Here is a 26,304-nt window from a genome sequence, read left to right as displayed (position 1 = left end):
TGTTTGACCTACAAAGAATATCCTATGAGAGATTTAATTGAATCAATATATTGAAGAAATGGTAGTCATTTACAGAGGAATGGATCATGGATCTAAACACTTTAAATTCAAGTTGAAAAAAAAAACTTATAAAATAACATATTAGAGATCGATTTTATTCAATTAAATCAAAGAATCAAAGAAAAAACTTAAATATAAAGCATGAAAAGATAGAAAAAAAATTTGACAAATTGTATCAACAATATTTCAATCATATAGCTGTAGATATGAGATTGAAAATTGATGAAAGAGTGATTTGAAGGGTAATAAAAGTAGGTTCTTACAAGTGAATGGTTTCCAAGTCTCTGTCACCTTGGTGATTGTAAAGTTCAAGGAGGTTGGTGCTTACTGTAGGCTAGTTTTTACAAATAATTGGAGTGAGTGTTGTCAACAACTTGGTGCTTGTGCAAATATTTAGGATTGGTGCCCTTTGCAAGTTGGCTTTTGCAAAATAGGGATTTCGTGCTTCTTTCTATTTAGTGTTGGTAAATTTCATTTAACATAAATTTGAAGACTGAATTATGAACACAAATAAAATTTGTGGCTTTTTCCTTTTTGGGTTTCCATGTAAATATGTGTCTCTCATGTGTATCTATTCTTTTATGAATGGTGATGTGATGATATTATTGATTACAGTTTAAATAAGTAAATATTATTAAAACGTACATCTAATTCATTCACCCCTCCTATTAGTATTATCCTAGTTCTTAATAAAAATGTTCTGCGTGTTGTTCCTTAGAAGCATGCCGCAAGAGTTTCTTCAAAGAAGACTCTCCTCTCAATGAAGAGCTTTCTCTTGAAAGATTTAGTAGTTTTTATCCCTCCACATCATTTATGTATCCAACAAATATACATTCTTTTATTTTAAGTTCCAAACCCTTCCTCTATTTTGTAGGAATGCAGGCACATGCGCAAGATCCAAAAATGTGAAAATGTGTGGGTGAATGCATGAAGATGGGTTACACTTTTGGGCCAAATGTGGCAATGAAATTTCAAAAATTTACTCTATTAAATTGAATCCCTCAAAATTCATATAACTGTTGTGAATTTTAATTTGGAGTAAAAGGAAAATTTGTAGAGAATTATGTTGTTGTTCGAATAATATATTTTTCAAAAACATTTAGTGTCAAATGCCAATTTTCCATTAAAGAAAATGGTTTCCCTTACAAATTTCCATACATTTTTAGAGGTATGTGTGTGGTTACATAGCATAACTTAGTCTAATATGTGTAATTTTTAAAATATAATATATATATTAACCTTATCTACATGGAGAGAACTAAGTTTTTCATATTAAAACTTTATTTTTTGATGTAAAATTATATTTTGTATTATTTTTCGAAGTTGAAAAAGTAATATTTCAATAACATTCTTGAGACATGTGTTCATGTAATTTTTTTTCAACAATTTAAAGAAACTGAGAAACTAAGAGTTTTGAAGAGGAATTGTAAGGGAATATAGTGGTAATTTTTGAAATTTTCATTGTGTATTTTTTATGTTATCAATTTTTTATTTATGTTTAAAATAAATTATATGAAAAATATCATATGAATTTGAAATTGTCAAACTCATATGAGATTGGATAGAAGATTCCTTCATGAATCCAACACGATCAACTCCGCTACCTAAGGAAATATTTTTCCCTAAGTCCACTAGGGTACAAAATGGTGTTGCCGAAAATTTTGGAGAAGGGATGCTAAATTTTAGGACCTTGGGAGCTTGATAAATCATTTTAAGCACTTAATCAAGTGCTTAAATTTTGAATTCAAATATCTCAATTGAGGATTTCATAAACCCTTGATCGGTCCATTTATGTGGTTAGCCAGGTGTTTGATCGACCTATATGTCCCATCGAGCTATGTAGCTCGATCAAGCCTCTATTAAAAAATCATGGATACCATAATTCTGATTTTAGAATTAATAAATATCTAAAATTTAATCCATCAATAATTTAATGAAGTTGATATGATATTAAAGATGAAAATTCAACTAGATCTAGGTTATGAACAACATTGGAAAATTTTAATGTTATTGCACTAAGATGGACATTATACAACCCTATATTAGGGAAATGCGTAAGTATGTTTTTTCATGCTCAAAATATACCTTGTGATATACCTTGAATTTGAGTGGATCATAAATATACCTTTTGCAAAAGTTTTTACTTCATTAACATTCTAAATTTTATTATAATTTTTGTTATGATGCCATGTAGAAAACTTATTAAATTTAATATTAATATTAGAAAATTATAATTATTATTATTAAACTCAATTACGAAATATGATATTAATAATAAAAATTTAACATTAATTATTAGGAAACCATCACACAAAAATATAGAAATGATAGATCAATTCCTTAGAATTTAGCCTCTTTGACGGGGCAACCTCCTTTACATTACACAAATGAACAATTCTTGGATAATACAAATGAATAAACCTCCCTTCTACATATAGGAGTCTGAGGGGTCATAATATAATCAAGCCGACCTAACAGTAATAACATAAGGGCACAACAACAACAATAGTGGGTTTCTACGGGGCACACTAATGACAATATGGCAACAATCGGGGTGCAATAATAACAATAAGGGATACAATGACAATAGTAATGGGGGGATCACTAGTATTATGGGGACCTATCATGCCCCTCTCCTTCTGAAAAGTGTTGTCCTCAATGCTTGAGCAGTTCTGGATGCTTCTGCATAAAATTTTCACCCTCTCATGTGGAATCTTCAGCGGGTAAGCTCTTCCACTTGATGAGATACTCTAATGATCGATTCCATAGCTGTCGAGTTCTTGTTTCTGTGACTACTTCCAGTTCCAATATGATTTTTCCTTCCTCATCAAGTTCTAACAATATTGTTTGAACTGGGAACTTGTCACTTATAACCTTCTTTAAACATGAAACATGGAAAACGAGGTGCACTCAGGAAGCTGCAGGAATCTCCAATTTGTATGCCATAGTACCAATCCTTTGCAACACCTTGTACAAAGCATAATACTTCAGTGATAATTTATTATCCTTCTTAGCTTTCTTGAGGGACATTTGTTTATGTGGTTGTAGCCGTAGGAATACCAAGTCACCTACATCAAAACTTCTTTTTCTGCGATGTTGATATGCCTATTGTTTCATTCTATTCTGTGTGAATGTGAGGTTATCCTTTAAGAGTTGGAGAAGTTATTGTTGATGCTCGATGTGATGTTACACTACTTGAGCGTTAGAATTTTCTCTTAAATATGATGTGATGGATGGTGGATTGTATCCATAAAGTGCCATAAATGGGGTCATTTTTGTTGCAGTATGGAAGGAAGTGTTATAGCACCATTCAGCTAGAGGCAGCAACTTGACACATCATGTCTATTTATTATATATAAAACAATGAAGATATCCTTCCAAACATTTTATTACTATCTCAATTTGCCAATCAGATTGAGGATGATAAGATGAGATAAGAGGTAGCTGAGTACTGAGACAAGAAAATAATTATGTCCAAAAATTTTGAGCGAAAATGTGATCTCTGTCATCTACAATAATCTTTGGGTTTCCATGTAGCTTTTGAATTGCTTCAATAAATGCAGTAGAAACTGTACTGGCTTTAAATGGATGCGATAATGCACAAAATTGTGCATACTAGGTAATTCTGTCAACTACCACCATGATGACACTCTTTCCTTTGGACTTGGGTAAACCTATGATAAAATCTATTGAAACCTCCTCCCAACGTTGGCTTGGAATGGATAAAGGTTGTAATAGACTTGGGGTCTTAATTTTTTCAACTTTATTTTGTTGTCAATCCAAGCATTCCACCACAAACTTTTGAATATCCAAATTAAGGCCATCCCAAAAAAATTCCTTCTTAACCTTGTGGTATGTTTTTAAAAATCTTGAGTGCCCTCCTAAGGGAGAAGTGTGAAATTCCATAAGAATATTTTGTTTGAGATGGGAATTCTTACATAGGTATAAGCGATCTTTCTACCATAACGAATCATGTTTTAAGCTAAATGTATTAGATGTACTGGGATCTTCTTGTAACTTTTGAATGAGTGCCCACACTTCTTTTTCATTCTTCCATTCATCCCTTGCTTTGTTTATCCAATCTGGTTGGATAATAGAAATGGTGCACAAAAATGCTTCCACATCCTCATCCTTTCTTGAGAGTGCACCTTCCACAACATTTTGTTTCCATTTTTTGTAGATGATTTCAAAGTCATAACCCAAAATATTTGTGACCCATTTTTGTTGCTCTTCAGAGGATAATATTTGTTCTAAAAGGTATTTAAGACTATCATGATCCATTTTTACCTTGCGGTGTCTTCCCATTAGGTAGGGTCACCATTTCTTAAGTGCATGTACTATTGCCAACATTTCCTTCTCATAAATAGCTTTGTGTAAATACATTCCTTTGATTGGATGACTTTCGAAAGCAATGGGTCTTTCATCTTTCATTAAAAAACACCAATTCCATTTCCTGAAGCATCACATTCCACAATAAAGGTTTTTGTGAAGTCTGGCATAGCTAAGACCGTTGCTTGGCACATTACCTCTTTAAGATGTTCGAAGGTCGTTGTTTCTTCGGGAGTCCATGAAATTGCATCTTTCTCCAATAATGTTGTTAGAGGTGCTTCTATTCTCCCATAATTCTTAACAAACTTGCGATAATACCCTGTCAACCCCAGAAATCGTCGTAGATGCTTTATGGGTGTGGGGATTTTCCATTCCTTAATGGATTTAATTTTGACAGGGTCTACCTTAACACCTTCATGAGATACAATAAGTCCCAGATATTCCACCTCTTGTACTCCAAAGAAACATTTGGAGCTTTTTGCATATAATTATTTCTCCTTCAATAGTTTGAGCACCCTTTCAACATGTTCAACATGATCCTTTTGATTTGATGATATCTTGAATGAAGATCCAATTTGGTGAAGTAAATTGATCCATGCAATTCATCTAATAATTCATCAATGACAGGAATTGGAAATTTATCTTTAATAGTGAGCTTGTTGAGCTCCCTATTATCCAGACACATGCACCATGATCCATCCTTCTTGTGCACCAACACTACTGGAGCAGAGAAAGAACTTTTACTAGGTTTAATTATACCAGCCTATAGCATTTCTACAACTATACATTCAATTTCACTCTTTTGGGCATAAGGATATCTTTACGGCCTGATGTTTGGAGGGACACTTCCTCGAATTAAATGAATAGAATGAACATGATCACGAATAGGTGGGAGGCATTTGGGAGTCTCAAATACCTTGGAATGATTGTCCAAGACTTTTTGGAGATATGGAGAAATAGATGATTTCGATGTGGGAAACTCTAGCGAATATAATTGTGTAATTACGCCTCGTTTTTCCTTCTTTAGAAGTTTTCTCATACCATTAGAGATGATTATATTTCCCGATTTTCCTGCAATACCCCTTAATTCAGCTTCCTTTCCTTTCTCACAAAATTTCATGAAAGGTTCTGGAAAAGTAAAAGCTACTGTACCCAATGATTGTAGCCATTGGACTCCTAGTACAACATCAACATCACCCATTAGAATGGAAAGCATTAGGCTATTCAATACATATTCTCCCATGGATAGCTTGATATTATGGCACTTTCCAATGAAATGTATGGTTCCTCCACTTATAACCATCACTTGACACTCTCGTGTTGGATATAGGAAGCAATTCAATTCCTTGGCTATCTTACAATGAATAAAATTATGGGTACTTCCTGAATCAATCAACACTATTACCTTTTTCTTCTTGATATGTCATCATATCTTGATAGTTTGAGGAGTGGTAATTCCAGCCAATGCATTACAAGATATGGTCGGATTCATTTCTTCTTTATCTAGGGTTTGTTCCTGGAGTATATCCTCTTCTTTTGAAATTTCTTGTTCCTTTTGTTCCTCCTCGTCAAAATTTATGTAGAATAATTTCTTCTCAGCACACTTATGAACTTTAGTGTATTTTCTATCACAACTGTAACAAAGCCCTTTTTCTCTTTTTTCTTCTAGTTGTTGTGGTGTCAACCTTGTAGGTTGTGGAGGGCTAGGGGCAAAAACACTTCCATCTTTATAGTTGTGAGTGGTAGGCTTCCTGGTTTCCATAATTTTGCCTTCCATTTTTCTTGCTAACCTAAATGCCTTCTCCAATGAATCAGGTTCCCAAAGGAAAACCTCATGTTGGATATTATCCTTTAAAGTCCCTATGAACACATCAATCCTATGCTCCTCTAGAATATCTCTTACCCTTATGTTCAATTTTAGGAAGTCCTGAATGTGCTCCATCATTGAACCCTTTGTTCGAGATTTATCAATTGGCTAAAAAAGGTGTTTCTTTTTGTATCCTCATAATGTGCTATCATTTCTTTCCTAAAAATTACCCAAGTGACAATTTGTTTACAAGAGCAAAGCCATGAATACCATACACACTGATTTGGTTCCAAATATAAAGTTGAGATACATACCTTTTGTGTGTTTTGCACATTATTGAGATCGAAAAATTACTCCATCTGTAGTATCCATGTTTCGGGATCCTTGCCATCAAACTTCCTCATATCAATTTTTGGAACATGGTGGGTCTTCAATACAACATTAAAGCGTATGAAATCATGATTAACATTTCTTTTGTCCTCATCATGAGTTTCCCTTACTACCCTTTCACCATTAGCAACGATTTTTTGTAGCAACTTATTCAAATTTATCTTCAATTCTTCCATCTTAGTGTCCATGCCATTCATCTTAGCGTCCATGCCATTCATCTTAACTTTCATGCCATTCATCTTAACTTTCATGCCATTCATATTATCTTCCATGCCATCCATCTTGGATTCAGTTACCTTTTGCGAGAGTGAATTTTTTTGTACTTGGTCTTGTAATTTTGATATATCATGTTGCATTTCTTCCTCTTCTTCACAAGTCATGCTAGAGATTTTAGGTTTCTTACTATGTGTTTCCATTTTCTTTCTTCGGGGCATCAATTAATGCTGATAATTCTTCACTATTACCTTTGAATTCCTTCAAATTAATTTTTCAAACCAATCTTATGCAAAAGTTAAAAAAACTACACACCTTGTCTTTTCTCTTTGTAAGAGCTTGATATTGAATCTATTGTATCCCTGTAACTGCGGATCTTGAATATCTGAAATCACGTCCTACAGTAGCCCTTTGAGTCATCTTTCTAATGTCACATGTCTGATCAAGATTGGATTCTCCAAGAAAGGGTTATGCCAAATCTCCCACGGTGACCTAATTATAGACTAGTTTGGTTGAGTGAAGTTGTACGAAGTTCCACATGTCACTGTTTTGACCTTAGTACCTAAAACCAATATACCAAAAACTACAAGCCATCCTCTTTCTAAAAATTATTATGAAATTTCAATTTGATGCTCAGAACAAAATGTATGATAATTTTCCCCAGGTCACTTGTTTGGAATGTAATTCAGGAGTCTGCAAAAAGCCTAAATTCCTCAGATCATATCTCTGAACATGTAGTGAGACAAACTCTAAAATTCTGACCCGAAGTTCAGAACAATTTCGGATCAAATGGGCCTTTTGTTTAGCTTCTAAAACATCGCAGAAAAAACATTGTATCTAACATTCCACGATGACCTGTTTGGAGCATGAAACCCTAGAATCCAAAGCTCTAATACCAAATGTTAGGAAATCATCTCACAAAAATATAGAAAAGATAGATCAACGCCTGAGAGTTTAGCCTCTTCAAGGTGGAAACCTCCTTTACATTACAAAAATGAACAATTCTTGGATGATACAAATGACTAAACCTCCCTTCTATATATAAGAGTCTAAGGGGTCACAATATAATCAAGTCGACCTAATAGTAATAACATAAGGGCACAACAATAACAATATTGGGTTTCTATGGGGCACACTAATAACAATATGGGGACAATAGGGGCACAATAATAACAATCAGGGATACAATGACAATAGTAATGGGGGAATCACTAGTATTATAGGGACCTAACATTAATATACTTTAACAAACTAGTATTATTAAATTTATTAATTTTGGATTAATAGAATATTACTTTTAATATAATATAAAATTTGTTATACTATAATATATACGAGCAAAACCACATTAATAAATGTGGTTGATATACGTTATAGGTGTCAGAAAAGAGATTAACACTAAAAGTGTTATACAAGTTGACTAAATATGTTAATTTTATTTAACCTATTTTTTTCATAATTCTAAAAGAATAAAATATAATATTTTTAAAATCCTAAAGTAATCGTAACCTAAATCTACCCAAAGAAATAAAACCTAAATAGTTTCAATTGGAGGTAATGAAACACTGTATGGATCTCTAATGGAAGTAGTGAGGACATTAATATTTTGGAAAAATTTAGATAATATTTTCATGAGAAAAATATCATTTTCCCTCTAAATGCACAACACACATTTGAAATTTTGCATTAGAAATATGTATTATATAAAAAATTAAATTTTTGTACACCATCAAATACATTTTTTTTATTTAAACATAATATTTTATTGTCAAAATATTAAAAGAAAAATTGAAATAAGTTTTCATTATATAATTTAATCCTTTAAATGTTTAGAAATATACTTACATCATCTATTTAATTTAAATAAAAGACACACATGTTCTTAATCATTAATATAAAAATTAAGCACTAACATAAATTTAATTAAAATTTCAATGTCAATTATCAACTCTTTATGAGATACATTAATATAAATATATAATCATGAGCGAGGTAAGAGTGTCGACACATTCAAATGAGAGGTGGAGGTTGGTTAAATCAAGGTGCTAAATTTTGCGATTTTCTTCAATCATTTGTTCGTGGTGTCTTGTTTAAGTATGTTGCAAAGAAGTGGAATCAATTTCCTCTATGGTTGTTGTGACTCACTATTAACCAAAGGAAACCATTTGATTCCAATGTGACAAGCAATGATAAAAATGATATTTAAATTAAATATGATATTTTTTCATTTGAAACTATAAAGCATTTCAAATTATTTTCATATGATGTGTTGGATGATGTATTAGACGAAGAGTATTCTCTTGAAATCAAATCTTGTCCACTCATTTATTTGAAAATCAAAATTCCTCAAGCCCAATTCAAATATAGACCTCACATATGTCATAATTAATATATTAGGATTTAAGTTCCAAATATATATGTGACGGAAGAATAAAGACCTAGAGTGATAGACATGGAGACATAGAGGGAGTGACAACAGAGAGATGGAGATATAGTGAGGGAGAGTGAAGAGTAGTGAAGAAACAAAGGAGAGGAGAGAGAGAGGGAGAGAAGGGTAAGAGAGAGAAAGGGGGACACAAATATGGAGAGAGGGGGAGGAGGATAGAGTGGAGGAGTAAGTGAGGGAGATCTAAAGATGGATTTGGAGGAAAATATAGGGAGGGAAGAAGTTCAACAAATATATATAGAGAGAGAGAGGTGGAGAGAGGGAGTTAGTGACAAGGGAGAGAGTGAGAGAGTGTGTATTTTTGGGGCTGAGATAGAAAGACAATTAAGGAGAGATGGAGAGAAGGGAGAGAGATAATGAGGGGAGGAGGGAGATAGTCAACACAGTTGTGGAGATAGATGGAGCGAAGGGGAAGAAAGAGAGGGAGAGGGAGAGAAGGGGAAGAGAGGGAGAGGGAGATAAAAAGGGAGAGGGAGAGGGATGGAGAAATAGATAGATATGGAGAAAGAATATGTTTATGGAGTGATAGAGAGATGTGAAGAAGGAGAGACAAAGGGAGATATAAATATAAATTGAAGGAGGAGAGACAAAAGCAAAGCAAGATAGGGAGAAATAGATAGACATGAATAGAGAGTTTGTGTGCATTTGGGGGGCTGAGATAGGTAGACAAAGAAGGAGAGATGGAGGGAGATATCACTATTGATGGAGGGGGAAGAGAAAGGGAAGAGAATTTCTTACAGTAGATGCATTGATTTCAGTACACAAATGTTTTTTTTTCTAATCCTATTTCATTAGATAGATCGATTTCTATGTAGTTGTTGATTTCTAATTCTATTTCAATCCTTTATTAGATGCATTGATTTCATTGCAGATGTTGATTACTAATCCTATTTGATTGTTAGCACTAGATTCATTGATTTCAATGTAGATGTTGATTTCTAACCATATTTGATTGCTTGCATTAGATGCATTGGATTCAATGTAGATGTTGATTTCTAGTCTTATTTAATTATTTGCATTGATTTTATTGTACATGTTGATTTATCATCCTATTTGATTGCCTGCATTAGATGCATTGATTTCAATGAAGATGTTGATTTCTGATTTAATGTATTGATATATATGGCGTACATTAATTTCAAGGTAATATATATGTGGTGTACATTAAAAAGTAAGTTAATTAAATTAACATTATGCTTATTTCAGTGTAGCACAAAAATATTATTCACAATGTGCATTATGACTAAGCTCTTGTCGATAATCTCAAATGAAATAAAATTGAATAAAACTTGTATTTATAACTTTTACATCTCCACATATTTTAAAATTGAATAGAAATTATTTCAATTATATTTGGGTTTTTTAAAGTTGAATAAAACTTATTTCAATCATAAGGAATTGATTGAAAGACTTGGATAGCTAAGTAAATTTAGGAAAGTTAATAACATTATATAAAATTATAGATATGTTGTCATCTATTGTTTTTTGACATATATATTAAATTTCAATACAATTCACTAATATCGTGTCATGACTAAGCTCTTGTAGATAATCTCAAAAGAAATAATATTGAATAAATCTTATTTATTGTGTACATTACATCTTTTAAAATTTAATAAAACTTATTTAAATAGTATTTGTGTTTTTCATTTGAACCTTCAGATAAGAAATTGATTGAAAGACTTAAGAAAGATGAACATGAAATGGTAAATGAGTGACTTACAAATTTTTTCATATATATATTGTATTATAATATGAGTGACTTCAGAATTCAAATAATTTATTTTTAAAATTGAATTATAATAGCATACATGTTGATTGCACTAAAATACACTTGTTGCAAGCCAATATGAAGCATGATTTTAATTCTTTCCATGTTTAATATTGAATTGATACATTATATATTTTAGTTCATTTTAAGTATCAATGTGACTTGCATCATAGTAAGATTGTACTTATATTATGACTAAGTTCTTGTAGATGACCTCAAAATAAATAAAATTGAATAAACATTATTTGTTGTTTACCAAACAGCTCTTAAAATTGAATTTAAAACTTATTTCAATCCTATTTGTGTTTTTTAATTTAACCATCATATACTCTAGTTCATTTTAAGTATTAAATTCACTTGCATCAAAACTTAAGATTGTAATTATTTTCTTAGTATATGAAACTAGAAATCAAAATTGTTATATTTTTTAATAAAAGTTATAGTATATAGGAAAAATTTTAAACCAAAAAGATAATTTTAACAGATCCATAAACCTAAAAAATTAATGAACATCCATAAATAAGATTAATACAAATCCATACACTGAAATAATAAATGTACGAATTATCTATCCATATGAAAATATATACAAATTATAAATTTCATAGGAACAACCATAAATTGAAATAATAAGCATCCATCAACTGAAATAATCTTCATGTACATCCATAAATTGTACATGTATGAACATATACAAGGTTTGTATCACATGTGAGTGTTCCCTATGAAATGGGCCTAGAATTAGACACACTCTCCACTCTAAGTAAAACAAGAACTCTTATGTGAGTTTCCCTGCATAAAGTAAGTGTTCATAAGATGGTACTACAATATAACATATTCAAATTCAAACTAATTAGATCACTATTTGTACAAAATAAACAATATGGAAATAAATGATTGTAAACCACACTTTTTAATTAAATATATGAATATACTAAGCTTGATCAAGTCCAAATGAAAGTCAAATACGATCGATGTTTGATGAATCCAGGTTTGGTGCTCCCATGCATATGGCTAAATGATTGCGGCTTGTATAAATTAAATTTCATCTTCAATGCCTCTATACCTAGCATCCCACTCATGTGCACATATAACTGTGACATTAATGGCACTATGCATATGGGCCTCTGTAAACAATGACAAGGACAAATTATAATTAGTCTACAAGTTAATTAGCATATATGTGTAACTTCAAAAAATAAAAATTTGAAATGTTAGGAAGAAAAAAATTTACCTCAACTTTTGTTCCATCTAACTGTATATAGTGATTCTCCTCCACATGAGTGTTATGAGGTGGCGGAGGATCCATGGAAACGTGCTCTCATGGAGAATGGCCTGGCCAATCAACTACCCACTTGGATGACCTCAAAATCTCATCCATGTAGTTGGGTGGTGTCTACATGTTATCATGAAATTATTAATATAAATGTAATCTAATACGAACTAGAAATTAATATAAATAATTATGCATAATTTGACAATAAGATTCAATATATATATGTGTGTGTGTGTGTGTGTGTGTTTATGTGTGTAACATGGGTTGGGCACCCTCCAAGTGTCACAGATGGCATCATGATACATACATAGATATGAAAAAAGTTGGCCAGAGGGTAAAATCGCAAGAAATGAATCATCATATAATCAAATTGGTGGGTCACAAGAAAATGGTGGTGGTATTCTAATCTCTCCGTTCAACGCAACTCGCACACTGACGAACAATATCTACATTATATCTACAATGGTATCCATGGTCTTCTAACTGAGTTGTAGTGACTCCTCTAGCTCTATTGGAAATGCCATGCTTTGAGACAATAGTGGCAAGAATCTCAAAGGTGGTGGTACATTCCTAGAGACCCTAAGAGCCCAATCATAGCCATATGTATGTCCCAAGATGGCTCCATAATAACAAGATTTTGTATCAGTGTAAACTATCCTCATATGTAGCATGAACTCTACATATATACTCTTTTGAAAAATAGACGACAACCTGGTCATCGTGGCAAACCAATACCAAATTCCAATCAATAGGTTAGACAAAAATGGGATGCATCATAATTCTTGAAATATTCCAGTGAAATAAGAACTTTATGCTTAGTAGGGCGATCTGGAGGGATATCAAACAATTCCCCACAAACATCAATGTTCTTGATGGCCCCTTTCACCACCTCCCAAGTATGTGGACCTTTGACCTCACACCTCCTAATCCTGTGTATGGGCTATAGTCACCACCTCCCAAGTATGTGGACCTTTGACCTCACACCTCCTAATCCTGTGTATGGGCTATAGGTGGATGGTGAGTGGGCCCAACCTCTACATGTCGCAATCAACCTACTGATGATATCCAACATCAAAGACAAACTACACATAATAGGAAAACTAATAGGGATGTTCCTCAACTCTTACGTGATCCATATATTCTAGGTTGTAACATCCTCAAATGTGATATGAGTTGTAAAATCATCCCACAGAGGGATCGATGTTGCACTGTGATCCTCATTTTTGCCTTGTTGAGGTCTGAAAATCATAAACATAATTGAACATATATATTTAACAAACTAGAATCATAATAACATATTAATTATATTCAAATACATCAACTGAATACAATTTAAGAATTAAAGACAATTTCAAGATATAAACACATAAATTTTAAAGTGGATTGAAAAATGTAGAAGTTGTACCTGGAATAGGTGAAGAAGGTTCACTACAGGTAGCATGATCATTAAAGGGGACAAAAATATTGGCTCTAACACTCAAAATTTCATCAAAGGAAATATATATGAGTCAAACACACACTCTCAGTGGGCTACATGATCTATCACAAGCCCATCCACGTATAACATATCTCCTCGCACTCTCATGACCTCCGGTTAGGGTGCATATATGGGATGCCTCTCCATATTACGTATAAACTATCCAAGAAAAAAATTGTTGAATAAATTATTACATATAATAGATGTAAATTGATCACAGACTAGTAAAAATTGGCTAATTAGTTACTAAAAAAATTACTAAAATTTACATATAAATGACTATTTTTCAGCGGGTGACCAATAGTAGCTAATTTACAATATATTATAACACGATCAACTTTTAGTCATTTGCAGCTTAGTCATTAATTCATTGTCTCAAATTTATTGTCTAGTAGCTTATTTAGTCATAAATTTGATCATTACCAAATATACAACAAAATATATTACTAAATGATCGCTTACGAAAACTAATTAATGACCAAAGAAATATGACCAAAAGTTGGTTGTGTTATAAGATAATGTAAATTAACTTGTAACCGCCATATATATATAGATTTTAGTCATCATTTGAAACCAATTAATGACTAAATAAATGTGACTAAATTTTTGTCGTGTTATAAGATACTTTAAATTAGCTACTAAGAGTCATATATATGCAAAATTTAGTTATCATTTGTAATCACAAATTTATCATTTGCAGTAGTCATTTATCTTTTTTGGTAGTTTCATATTCATTATATAAATGACTACTTTAGTAGTTTAAATTACTTTCATTCACTTTTATTAACAATCATTATAATAAACTACTTTAGTTGTATATTCATTTTATTTGTGTTCAACATTAATCAACATAAACTACTAATTTAGTAGTTTTGGATTGATTTTATGTGTTCATTATTAATCAACATAAATTAATTAATATGATTTTGCAAATAAATTAAAAAAAATGTCATACAATGTACATGTTCATCTAATATGAAAACACAAAGTTACATATGTTAATTACAATACTAAATCATTTCAAGTGAAACTATAAATAATTTCAACCACATAAATTATATTATATAAAATGTCAATTATTACAATATGAGTTTCGAACTTACTATTGTTTAGAGTACAAAAAACGCATGAAATATTGTTTCATCACTTCAAAACATTATCATTGTGTTTCCAATGCATTGCAGGTGAATTCATCAATTCCGAAGACTTGATCATCAGTCTCTATGTGTGGTCTTATGTGGCATATTGGCTATACGAGTACCACTAGACCAATTTTCTCCTCTTTCTCTTTAATTTTCATTTCGTAGCTTTAGTGTTATTGTTCTCATCTTTCTTCAATTCTTGCTTCTTACCATCAATATTGAGTTCCTTTTCTGAGAAAAGATACAATGCAAAGTATAAGACATGAAAGACGATGAACAATGGAATATCAACTAAACTTTTCTATAAAGATTTATATGATATACCACAACATCAACAATATTGGCAGTGTTATTTTTCTCCATAAAAGAAAGAAACTCGAACAAGTTTTCACCAATTGGGCAATAGTGGACACTATGTGGCCAGATGAACTGTATAAACAAAGAAAATAAAATGTCACCATAGAAAATAACACCTTCGTAAAATTATTATTGAACCTTTAAGGAAATCTTAGGAACAATCAGGCCAACTAAGATTTATGCTAAAAAAACCAAGTTGTATATTACTTATACAATGTGGGAGTGCAAAACAAACTCTTAGGAAATGTCAAAGCTAAGTCTAGAATAAAATGAAACGAAGTAAAAGTGATACAATAATAGGATAGCCTCTTATACATGACTATAATCAGATAATGTGGAAGGATATGTGAATAAGCCTACGGTTGGAGGTTGATGATGTTAAGAATTCCCATGTCTGATGAGCATTTCTTCATATAAGAACTACTATTTGGGTCCATTATCACATATGAATAAACCAACAAGTCTATATCAAATTATTAATGTTTTGCTTATATTTATGGATCACTATAGTATAAGTGGATAAATTTTAGCGACAATTCCCTTCCCATCGTGTTCCTCACACGTGGTAGAATATATTAGCTATGATTTGGAGCAAATTTCCAACATTGAAAATATCTACTAATTGCCACTAGTAATCCCCCAAATAGGATTATTTTGGAATGTAACTTTCATATTTCACTTGCTATATGATTCTTGAATGGAAAATCCACACTGGATTCCAACACCAAACTTCCAATTTCAGGGAACACTTGAGGTCATCCTCAATCACTCAAACTCAAGACATCAGTGATCATTATAATGAAAATATAAAATAAGAGTAGTTTTGATCTTTTTTTGCATATTTACATGCAAAGCACAAATAGTTTTCACATATTTACCATACTTGTAATTTCAAAAATATAACACATTGATTGATCTTTTAAAACAAATACTTGATTCAAGACAAACAGGAATTTAACATATTACAACCATAACAAGAATGTTTGATCCTCAATTAGCTCAAACCAGTTAGCAAAAAAACTTCAAGAAAGAGAAACAAGCAGAAATAACAAATCCATCAATTAATAATAAATAAGAAAAGGATATGCTTTTTGTTGAAGCTTGATAAACAATGATAAACATTGACAAAGCACTATAATTAGTGATCTTGTTCAAAGAAAAAGTCTATATGGAGAACTCATCTTTCAAATTCTTTACTATATCCATGTAATTTGTTTCTATCCTTAAAATAGAATTCATGTTCTATCTTTTAGGTTTCTGAAGCTTCCGAGAGGCCTTTTGAAATGAAGTAGTGAATTTAAATTATTTTCAAAAAATTATTCTAGTACTGAAAAAATATAGTTTGATTATGTGATAGATAATTCAAGCAAGTAAAAAATTGTGTACAATATTTTTTAAAAGACTTCATGTTAAAAGGAAAAATTGCATTTTTTCAGATAGAAAAAACAGCTTAATAGAGATGGTCAACATTACAACTAGAACTAACAAAATCCTAATTGTAATACAATTGATTGATTATTATAAGTGAAGCCAACTACATACATACAACTTTTTATTTTCAACTTTCTTTCCCATATCTTTATTAGAGGTGGAAGCTAACTTGCATGCATCTTCCAAGGTTGTTCTAGCAAGAGTATATGTTGCATTCTTATATTCCACACTTTATTTTGCATGAACAATCACAATAATTATTCAAGGAATTAGTTCATACATTATCTGAATTGTTAGCTTTAATATTCTCTTTACTCGAGGTATTGATCCTTCCCCTTCTTCTTGGTTATCAATCTCATCTTTCTCTTGTAGTGAGGTTAAGCATAATTTCAGTTCAGTAAGAATAAAGATATTGATATGATGTCTTGAAATTTGAAAGGATTAATTTTTAATATTTAAATACTAGTAAAATAGTCATAGGAAGACCTTAAATATAACCATGCATTTTCTTTGAAGTGGTTTGTTGCAGGTGCCCATGCTAGCACAATATTTTTGAAAATAAATGGTCAAAAATAATTAAAACATCTTCCCGTAGCATGAACATTGGCTTATTCTTCATAAAAAAAATAAACCATTTCACAATACAAGGGATAAACAAAAAGAACACCATTCATATAAATTTAAAGAATACTGAAAACAAAAAAAGAAGTTAATTTGGTAAGTAGTAGCTCAAAACCTTGTAGTGGGAAGATGCCCTCAAGCTTGAGTAATATCTACATGCAAGGGAATGAGTTGTGACACTTGTTTCTTACATTCACTAGGAAGAATTGCAACTGGAGATCCCATGTTTAATTTAGATAAATAAAATTAGTGTTCATATGAAATGTGGCGCTCCATCAGTAGCAATGACATAGTTGTTGGGGTTAACACAGTTATTACATATTCAACGTCTTTCATGTGTGACTGAATAGCGTGGTTGGTAATTATTGGTTCTAATCCTAAGCCAGGGAACAAATGCTCAAGATTTCTCCCCGAAGGAACCTGTTGCAAGTTTAAAGTTTCAAACCTTCCAAATTCACACAAACTCTTATACGTTGAAGCAATATGCAAGGCTAAGAGTCTCTCACTAGTATGATGCCAAAACTATGTTAATTCGGAATTCAAAATTTGTGATTTGGAATTATTTCTGTTACTCTCTTTTGAAGACAACTAAAGAATTTTGATAACTGGTTCAACTAAAAATTCAAGTTGAGTAGGTGAGATATTCCTACATCTATGTTGCCCTTTCTATAGAATAATTTAAGGAAGAAATTTTAGACAGTGTTGTTGAATGGAAACTTAGTATTATTTTCCTTAAAACAGATACATCTTGTGAGCCTTGAAATTGATGAGTGGTTATCATGTTACCCTACATGTTGGCCTATATTTGGGTGACTACATGTGGAACTGTTGATTGAGGAATTGATATAAATTTTCTAGTGGCATTTGGGTGTTGAATATTTTCTAATTGAGTTAAAGGATGAATATCAAAGGTTGTGAAGTGTGGAGGTTTGTCCATCTTTATAAAATTTATCTTTTACAAATGTTTGTGATTATCTATAGGGAAAGCTTAATGACATTGTTGAGGTGGTGACTTGCAAGATTTTTACTCCAGAAGTGGAAGCATAACCTACATTAGATCAATAATCTTGATGAGTTGCTAAAGCTACACTCTTGTGGGAGCTTTATCCTTTTGATGGATGGGTCTTCCTATCCAATATCAGATTTGTAGTTTGCACAAATGCACTTGTTTGTAAATATCAAGTGTGAATCCTTTCCAATAGCTGGGCTACTGAACCTAGTATAAATCCAAATCCCAGATTAATTTAGGTATTTTTTAATGGGTGTCCTATTTCTAAGCCCATTACATGGTACAACTTCAACACCATGGATTTTTTCTTAGTTTTGGAACATGCTTCCATCATCTTGTATGCTGAAATTCAACCCTAACTCTACCCACTAGGGGCATTGGGACCATTTGGCATACTTGAAGAGAATGAGTGCTTGACTTGAGGAAGCTAGGGTTCAGGGTGCATTGCTTAGAGTTGTATGTATACCTAGTACATATGTTGAAAAGGACCACTGGAGCAATGTACACATGTATTGAAGATCAAGAAGCCTTTGCCAACCACCTAATAAATTTCACATTATTATTTTCACCACCAATTGAGCCAGCCATTGTGTACCCTCTCTCATTTGTTAGGATCATATGTTTGAAGGTGGGCCATCCAATCCAAAACTTACGGTTTCTCATTATGTAATTCGGTGTTTATGCTTATTTTTCTCGGGTACATTTGGGAAGATATAAACTTTAGTTGTAGTATTCATGTAGTAAGCATGAAAGAGTTCATTACATCATGTGGAATTGTCTTACATAAGGGAGAAAGACACTATTATTTATGTTACGAAAAACCTAAAGGAAATTTGAAGGACTAAAGGTGTGTGGAAAAGAACCTGTAGAAAACAACTAGAGTGCTTTGCTTGGAGAGCTTATGTGAGGATAGGTTGGTGAAAGATCAAAGGTTAAAGGTTGTGTGAGGAAAGCTTGGTGAAAGAACAAGGATGCACATGTTATTATTGATGATAGCTTGTTGTGAGTCTTTGGTGTGACTATATAACTTGGTGGGATGCCTTGCTAGGTATTTGTATTGCTGGTTAGGGTTTGTTATTAATGGTGGATGCCATAGCTAGGGTTTGGAGGAACTTGAGAGTCCTATCTTGTGATAAGCTTTAAGAACCATATTTTACCTTGTGATATGTTGTCCATATGTACATCAAACATAATTCTTATGCAAAATTTGATTCCTAGACTCCAAACATTGTGTACTTGTACATCTGATTTTCAGCATGTTTCCCATGGTGAATAAATATTTTATAATGTTGCTTGGCATATTGATTTATCATAAATAGTTGAAATATTTTTTTGAGTGATTAAAAAAGTATATGGAAAAATTGTGTGTGTAACAAACCTATTAGTAATTTATTTTTCGATTTGTTATATCTTGATGAATGTGCCCTAAGGGATGGAATCATAACTCCCTTGAATTTTGTACAATTTTTATCTTCTTGGGCTTCACTATGTATTTTGTTGGAAATAAATGAAATATATATAATTCTATATTATATGTTTCATAAATTCAAACTAAAAACTAAGGCCAAAACTTCACAAGAAATTAATCTATGAAACCTCAAGGTTTACTTTTGCAGTGAAACTTTTGCATTTGAATTAATCAAATATTTCTCAAAAATTTCACAACAAACCACAATTCATGACTCGTGACTCATCAAGATCATTTTCATATGTTGAATCCTCATTAATTCCCGCTAGGTCGAAGTTTACACCAGATGTGATCCCCTCTTAAGAGGTTCCCCTCAAGGTCCAACACTTGACTCAACCACCTCTAGTGGATTACATGACCCCAAGCCTATCTAAAATACATCATATTCTAGGATTTATGAGGTTTATAAGTACATCTAATATTACATCACCAGAAAAATGAGTTTAGGGTTTACAAGGCTTTGCTTTGCATATATATTGAAAGCCAAAAATATACCCACATTCTCTCTATGTGAGGTCTTACGAAATTGTTCAACCAGAAAACCTCCTAGAATTGGGTTATTCATTTAACTTGTACCATTGAAATATAGTTTAAATAAGGTAATGATAAATATATCCATCAAATTTAGGAATTAACAGCCAAATTTCTCCCTCTTATATACCTATAGAGAGCTTATTGTTTTATTATTCTAATTTTTTCTTCCTTTTTATTTTTTATTTTTTTAATTACATTTCTGCATCAGCTGGACAAACTCGACCAAGTCATATCTATCTAACTCATGAATGTGAAGGTGACTCAGGTAAATAAAAAGATGACTCTTCTATGCTAAGTTGACTCATCCGAGTCTAATAATATGGCTTTCACCATCCTTGTATATTTTAGCAACACAATCATAGCAATAACAAGGGAAAGAAGTTCCATCCATAGGAGTATGGCCACCTCAATGTCAGGCCTATCACCCACAAGCAAGTTATAAATGACATTATTTCCCTCATAAATGGATTTCCTAAAGAAGGTGAAGAAAATTCCATAATCTTCCCTCAAACTCTCATCTTGTGTAGAAAATGTAGGGATCCTTGGTGCTCATTCTAATTGATTATACTATATCTCTCTAGCATAATTTTCTATGTTCCATGATGCCACTACAATCCATATGTATTTACACTATGGTCATGCAGCAAGAAAGGCTAAGGTGAGAAATAAATGCATCATTCACAATGGAAGGAATGGAGGAGGGAAATCCATCCCCTAACATGATGGTTAGTGATCTTTCACTAAGCTTTGAGTGCTTTCAAACAACATCAGATTATCAATGCTATTGGCACCTAGCTGCAATTTCTTTAGCTTCAGATCTGTACCATAAAGAAGTCAACACCCAAACAACTGAATAGCCTAGAGGTCATAGATATGAGGTAAGTTGGTAACTGTGTGTCTTTATTTCCTCATCTATTCCTTGTGTTCTAAACAAGAGATAATCCCAGCAAAACATGTTGCTTTTATACGGTAAAAAATGTACATATCACATGTCTATCCAGAGTTTTTATTTTGCTAGCTTGTTTATGGGGTTCTTGTACTAACCTAATATATAGATTTAAATATTTTTCCTTTTGTTGACCTCAATATAAGTATTGAAGATAGTTGAGTAAGAAGTGAATGATTTTCCCACTATCAAGAGTCAGTTGTCAAGGCATGTTGAAGTTAAAAGCTGCTTATTTGTATTATAATGATCTAGTTTACTTAAAAGGGAAAAACAACCAAAAAATGTAACACCATAATACCTCCTCCATTTGTTAGGTCTCTTGTAAGGTTTGAATGAGTAAAATTCTAAGGAAGTTATCCAAGTGATTTGAGTCAGTCCCTTAGGATGCCTCCTCCAACATCTGGGACAACTTGCAATGTGCGCCCACTGTGTCACTAGATAACAATGTGCATAGTTTCACATTTTTTCAACATTCCAATAATCAACACTTTGTGTTGTGTTTTAGATACCAGTGAGACAATTGTACAGATTGAAGGCATATTTCCCAACTAGTACTCATGACCTATCACAACATACTCTTACTGATTCACTGTTCCAGGCAAATGAATTTGTTTGGGTACATTACTTTCAACCCTTGAAACACTGTCTGGATGGCTTATGCATTGGAGACTAGAGGATTCTATCTATTTCTTAAGATTTTAAATAACCTCAAGTTTTGCTTTGGTTCATTTGGTATTAAACTTCCACTTTATCCTCTCCCTGACTTCAATAAAGTGGCCTCTCAAGTTGCTTTCAATTTGGGAGTATTGTGACTGGATGTGAGCTTCATCTTGTTCCCCTTCCTCCATGTGGATATGCTCATGATATCTTGCCATTTTATAGTTGCTTAACATTCTTGCACTACTTTCTTTCGGAGAAAATGAGTAAATAACATTGATCGCTCATATATATTTAAACTATCCATGCCTTGATACATGTTTTAAAGTGCGTTCATGGAATAATCATGCTCATTGATGCTTCCATATATTTATGATCTAAGAAACTATTACCCCTCAAAACACATCTTTCTAAGGAACTTTGCACAACAGTGCAATGGACACTTATAGTATTTATATTCAACATTCCAAGCAAGATCCTTTTATATACCTGTTGAGGTATTTTCCAAGAGAGTTAAATTGTTGTAGGAAGCGTGTATTCTTAGAGGGGGATTAATACTCCCATTTTTTCCCTCATCCAAATATAGAAGTAAATATCATAGGGATCATGAAGGAGAAGTAAAATCACTTGCCTTATTTAGATATATTTAAGAAAGGATAGGTAACAATATTCTCAATTCTTTCCAAATATATAAAACTAGAGACGTCAAGCCACAATACACTAGGGATATATAAGTCAATTAGGATAAACATAAATAATATCTCATTCTAGGCGTAAGGTGGTTATTCTCATTTCTATATTTGACTTTCTCCATAACCATTTTCATGTCTTGATGGGATGAGAGTCTTAATGAGATCAAGTTTCATACTTCTTCTCAATAAGGAATAAACTTATTTTTTTCCCATGAGCACTTAGAGTAGATGTTTCCAGCAGAATGAGGTCTTTATGCCAATTCCTTGAGGACAACTTGTGATTTTGTAGCCTAGGAATGACTCGTATAGATTTAGCAACATCATACCATGGATTAAATATTTGGAGATAGAAAATTCTAATACATGGACACAACCAGGAATCTTGCTTGGGGCATAAATTGAAGGCGTTTATAAAGAACATAAACTTAAAAGAATACGTGGAGTTGAAAATCAAAGGAAAATCAAGTGATAACTTGCATGGAAAGGCATACCCTAGATGTCACTAAAAGAAATATATCAAAGCACAATGAAAACTTGGCATATGTGAGAAACAAAGATTTGTATGCAAGGAGGTACCCTTCTAGCATACCATAGGAAAGAAATCTTTGGGTATTTTACAACAATCGAAAGAATAATAACCTAAGGACTGTATTGAAATTTCAATAGGAAGTGAATAATACAGAATACCAAAAAGCTTGTAAATACACATGTCGATAATGGTCAAAAAATTTATTTCTCACATCCTAGGCTCTCCTTAAATAGTGAGATTGCACAAAATTTTCAAAACAACAAGGACCTGAGAAGTTTTTTTCCTTACAGGAATCATACATGGCTAATAATGTTAAGTGGCCCCCTTTTGGTTGAATTTTTTTTTCCCTTTTTTGGTGAGCCTAAGTTTGCTTCTCTCAAGGCCTGTAGAAAATTTTCTATGTCTCATTACTATAGCCAAGATCAATATTTGAAAGGAGCATATTTGAGAAAGGAGGTTCCAGTGGAAATTCAATCATTTTCCTCCCTAATTTAGTTAGAAGACCCTCCTCATCCAAATATCCTAAACTATATAGTTGTTCAATTGCAGATATGAGTGCTTGAGGAGGATAGGGATCCATAAAATCAAAGGAGAGGGGGTCATTTAATGCCATGGCTTTTATTGTGAGTGTCGTGAGTCAAATATTAATCATTTATATTTCTAACACAATGGTGGGCATATTCACATGGTGATATGCACTTTCTATGTATGGAAGATAACACTTACTAGGACCTATATGACCAACACATCCAACACATTTCTTAGTTGATGCTTGAGAAATTGGTGTAATTATCAACAAATCTAGACCAAGTTTTGGATTGTATAAATTCTTGTTTGAAAATCCATGATTACAAACATATTAGATTCAATCAATCATCAAAGAAACTTCTGCGATATTGGTGGCCACAACCATGTTACTTTTACCTGGAGGAGCAGGCTAAAAAATTCTTGACTTCATCTCGCTAACAATAGAAATGTATACCCACAAGATGATGAGTTTAGGAACATTATTTCGCAATCCATTCATTTATTCATAAAGAATCTAACATGCAGTATCAATCTCCTCATGTCTCGTTAAGAAGAGAAGAATATCACCTTCCATTTTTGTTAAGTGAATGTGCATGATAGTGTTCAATGAAACATCCAAAGAGTCACTCTCCAACTGCTTGGTATACAATATCTCTATGGGAAAAATCCTCCCAAGGATAGTGGCATAAGTGACAATTAACCAAAGATCGAGTTTGTGTCTAACCAACTTCTTCAAGAGCCCAAACAACACATCTATGTGAATTTTCCTATCGTTGGCCTCATCTAGCATGACTACTAAATATTGAGATAGTTATTGATCAGCTAAAATCTCTCTAAGAAGCATACCGACAATCCTGTACTTAATCCCTGTCTTTGGCCTAGTACAATCCTCGAAACAAATGACATAGCCAACCTCCTCCCTTAAATGACATCCAAATTCCTTCACTACTTTTTTTCTATAGACATAGTTTTCACTCTGTGAGGTTGGGCACAACTAATCTTACCTCTAGTAGCATAGCGTACCTCTACCAAATATTGGGTCACTTGAGTGGTTTTTTGGATCGAGTATCCTCGATGAAAACCAGAACCTGGTTGTCATTCACCGGATGGATCAATTACTTCTTCAACTTGTAGACGGGAAGGATCTTCATCAATTTTTGAATTGAAAGCTTTTACTAATGTCTCAATGTTGGTTCTTTTCCAAAAGAATATTTTTTCCACTTAGGCATATCATAAGAAGAAATCCCCTTCCCTTTCAACTCCTGTGTAACATTCCTCTCACCTGTCTCTTGGATTGGATCCTCCCATAGTTAATTCAAATCCTTCAAAATGCAATCCAGTATGGTCCTCCATTGTTGATCTTAAAGCTCCCTTCACTCCTTCGCAAGCACTAATTGCATCATCGCTTCTCTCTGAATCAAACTATTTGGATTCTTCACAATATTCATAGGTTAAACATCAATCAAGTAACACATTTCCTCCCACAGGAAAGCATGCTCGTCCTCATTCAACTCGATCTCGAGCTTCTCCTTAGTAGTGCCCTTTCCTTTGTAAATCATTCCATCACCCTATTCATCATACATAAGATGTCCCCTCACATCCAAGACCCCGGATGCAACTAACTTCTTTTGTTCCCTCTTCTTGGGAGAGCTCATTCTCTTCAGGGACATTAAGGAATGAATGTTTTTTTCCTTATGCACAATGGCAATACCCGAAAATACGGTCCTCTTTTTAGGAGGCTGATTGTAACTAAGAGGATTGAGCCTTAGGACATCATCATCGGTGCTTTTCTTCATTGGAAACAAGTCTCACTAGTTTTCTGATGAACATCCCTCAAGGAAAGGCTCATTTTCTCTCCCGATATATAAATGAATTTGAACCAAACCTCTTGATCTCTCTTAACAATTCCTTTACAAGACCACTCTCCTACTTGCAATCTATGAAATACGGACCAAACCCTCATTCCCTTGAAAATCATTCAAATGAAAATAGCAACCTGTATCCATTGCCCTTGAAACCCTACCCTGATAAACCCCAAATAACTGAGGCTCCTTATTGTACATTTTCTGCTCATTATTATAGTTTGTTATAACAAAGGACTCACTTGATAACATTGACAAGGGATGGTCGTGAAGGAAGTGATGTCTCCCCATGTTTAAAGAAATAAAAATTTCACCATGTCGAAGAAGGCCCTTAGCCTTAAAGTTTATAAAATGAGTCAAGAAGAAACAATTTCTTGTCCTCCATTTGAAAGTGATGAGGAAGAAATTGAAGAAAAATTTCCATGTTAAATGGAAGGTCAAGAAGAAATCATTTTTGGTTCTCCATTTTAAAGTGATGAAGAAGCAATTGAAGAAAAATTTCCAAATTCAATGCAATGTCAAATTCTGGTTCTCGGCATAGATCTTGAAATATTCTTAGGAAAGGTAGATGTTGCACAACCCATGTCCATGTTCATCCGCAATACAAACCGTCTTTTGTTTGAGGAGTAGACCCAAGATTCAATTTTCATAAAGGGATTGAGTAATTTTGGTAAAGATTTGAGAATTTATGACAAAATTTCCTTAAATGATGGTTTTGGTACAAATTTGGGAATTTTTGATAACAATTTATCACATGAT

General features: G+C 32.7%; 1 pseudogene; it reads right to left on the bottom strand.

Moving 5' to 3' along the window:
- Positions 1-25,836, bottom strand: part of LOC149235334 (putative pre-mRNA-splicing factor ATP-dependent RNA helicase DEAH5 pseudogene) — a 55,181-nt pseudogene extending 29,345 nt beyond the window's left edge.
- Positions 25,837-26,304: the final 468 nt, after the last annotated feature.

The sequence above is a fragment of the Pinus tabuliformis genome, chromosome 8 (assembly GCF_031772625.1).
Source record: "Pinus tabuliformis cultivar Carrire ecotype Pingquan chromosome 8, CPIR1, whole genome shotgun sequence".
Lineage (NCBI taxonomy): Eukaryota > Viridiplantae > Streptophyta > Pinopsida > Pinales > Pinaceae > Pinus > Pinus tabuliformis.
The sequence above is the reverse complement of the archived record's forward strand: the minus strand, read 5'-3'. Positions and strand labels throughout refer to the sequence as shown.